Here is a 3,072-nt window from a genome sequence, read left to right as displayed (position 1 = left end):
TTCCAAGAAGGAAAAACAGGCTGAGAGTGATCAATACATTCTTCTACATATATTTTTCTTATAAGCTTAAGTTAGTTCCAGATTTCAAGTAATTTAAGACAGTATTTTCACATTTCTTTTCTAAAATGCTTTTCTCTTGTTGAAACTGTATATTGCTCAGTAGAGAGGACAAAAGGCTTATTTCCCCAAAATATCAATATATGTCAGGACATTGACAGGTATAAATTTGTTACTCAGGTTGTTTCTTAATATCTCAGGAGAGAACTTTTCATAACTTACTTTGTTCTCCATGAAAAAACATCATTTACCCAGCTTTACAACACCATACTGAGAAGTCTCGAGTTTAACCTTATCTAACCTAGAAGAAACCTAAATTTCTATTCTTCTCAAAATTCACAGTAACAACTTTAACACAAAATCTAGGAAAACAGAAGAGCAAACCCTAACAGTAATCCCTCTGCAACTTGTTTTTTCTGTCTCCATGTTCTTCCTAATTAATACTAACTTCAGAGCTGACCAAACCATATGTTTCTGTGTAACTGCAGATCTGATGAGATGAACAGAAATAGCAGTATACTCAGTGCAATGGAGTAATTAATTTTAGCGATGTTCTAAAGCTTACAATTAATTCACAGTGCCAACACCTTTGTCTGTCTATGAACATTCTCAAGTGTAAAAATAACCCGAATTTTATCTTTCAATCCATGCTCAATCCTATACTCTTCCACTGAACAAAGCTTAAATAAATGGCTTTACACAAATATAGCTAATGTTATCAAACTTTTTTCTTACATAATCAAATGTCTTGCTAAAGAATATGTTTCATCGTGTGTAAGCTTTTAATACAGACTACTCATAAAGGGAGGTCGGTTGTCCTTAGCTAACAAAATGCCTTAAAAACATTAATGAATAATTTTCCCCACCACTAAACTCAAATTGTACTTTTATAGCTTAGATTTTCTTTTCATCTTCTGCATACACCTCTCCCTTGAAAAACATCTCTAAAGTGCTCAGTGTTCCTTGGTGAGTTCCAGATGTTTATTCTTCTGCTTGTTCATTGTGATATGCCTAAAATTATGTCTCTTTCTGTATCATTTATTGTGAAGATCACATCATCTTGTCCCTGGATGAATTGAGGGCTCTGCAGAAGGCATAATGCAGAAGTTCCTTGTAGTGTCCATGATACCAAACCTCACATATAGAATCATTTACATAACTACATACCTTTTTTACCTATCTGATATTCAACAGCACCTAACTATCATGACTTTTCATTAGGTGAGCACTAGGCAACTCCATGGTACATGGTGACTCTGCCCATTACTAGATTGTGCCCTTAGGTTCACCCTTCATTTCTCTGAGCCTTAGTGTATTTCCTTAAAATAGCTGTTGGCAGAAAATTACTTTGTGTATTTGATTAATTGATTGGATCAGCCATCACAGGTGCTTACCTGGTGCTTGGTTTTGCAGCATATACTGCTGGATCTGCTGTGGTTGTTTAGCTTTATACATTTCTTCTCACTCATGAAAAGCCTTCCAACTCCACCTTCACTTCCCTGTGGCTATTAAAAGTTTGAAAGCAAACTGCCAAAAAAGTTTGAAACACCATTTATCTGCTCCTGATTTTTGTTTTTGATGTGGTACATTTAGGGATTTCTGGGACAGAAGTGCCCCAGGCCCACTCAGACATTTGGTATGATTTAGATGTGGTTCATTCATTCAACTCTGTGTCTGATACACCTCATTCATTCAGGTCCTCCCTGAAACACTATAACTCAGTAAAAAAAAGCATACGCACATATTAATATTCAGTTTTGGTCAAAGAATAAGGCAGCAAACTATGCATCATTTGAAGTCTCCTGCACATATGTCATACATAGTATTTTCTTAGCATTCTTTGTATCTAGAGGTATTTTCCAAATGTGGGCCCAAGTGATAAATCACAAGACAATAAATACTGGTTAGTGATCCTTGAGTCCAAAGAAAGGGCCTCAGTTTTTCAAGTGCAGGTGTTGGGGAGAAAATGTAATGGCATTATGGGTGAGAATGGCCTGAAAGTACCCTAGATTTGGACAAGTTTTTCTAAAATTTTTGCCACTTTGTTCTTTTTTAAATTTCAACTTCAGGCCTTTTCCTAATGTCTTTTTACCATCAACTTCACCATCTTCATCCTGTGCCATACAGAAAACCTGTGGCTAGACTTTCTGAACTTCAGACCCCGGAAGCAATTGGGGCTCTGAGAGGCTCTTGCTCAGAGCTGCCTAATTCTACCTTTCTTATTAATCTATTTAAGTTTCCTTTTCATACTATTAGAGCATATGGATGGCTGGGGAAACAGACAGTTTCAGGTTGAAAAATTGGAAATGCCGTGGACTAGTGTTCTGACTTTAGTTTTTAAAAGCCTTTTACTTTCCTCACCCATAAAACTGAGATAAAAAAAACCACTCATTTCAAAGGGATGTTTTGATAGGTAAATGTGGTATGAGATCATTAAAGAACAATAACCTTATTTTGAAATACTGTGTTTTAGACAATTTTTAAAAATTAAAAATAGACTAACTACAAACCAGTTTTGGTTGATAGATATTTATAGACCATTGCATTTAAAACTGCAGGCTATACATTTATCTCTATTTTATATGGAAAACTTTCCAAGATAGATCTTGCACTAGGAGTAAAAAAGTCCCCAATAAATTTTTTTAATTATTTTTTTAATTTAAAGTTATATAACCATATTTGGTTATATTAACCAAAATAATGGTAATAAACTAAAAAATCAAATATAAAAATAAGACATAAACGAAGTATTTAGAGACTATAAAACATGCTACCAAACACCCAATAAATCAAAAATGAAAACAAACAGAAAACCAACAACATCGAGACAAATAAAAATGCAAATAATCTTAGAGAACCAGGATTCAGCTAAAGCTGTTATAAGAGGAAACTTTATAACTATCTGGTTTTAACTAAAGAGCATTAAAATTTTAATAAAATCATTTGAATTTATTTATAAAAACATTACAAAAAGATGTAACAAAACAAAAAGTATATTGAAGTAAAATGAAACAA

This window comes from Artibeus jamaicensis, unplaced genomic scaffold (genome assembly GCF_021234435.1).
Source record: "Artibeus jamaicensis isolate MK-2021 breed Jamaican fruit bat unplaced genomic scaffold, CSHL_Jam_final contig_764, whole genome shotgun sequence".
Classification (NCBI taxonomy): Eukaryota; Metazoa; Chordata; class Mammalia; order Chiroptera; family Phyllostomidae; genus Artibeus; species Artibeus jamaicensis.
This window is presented reverse-complemented; position numbering follows the sequence as displayed.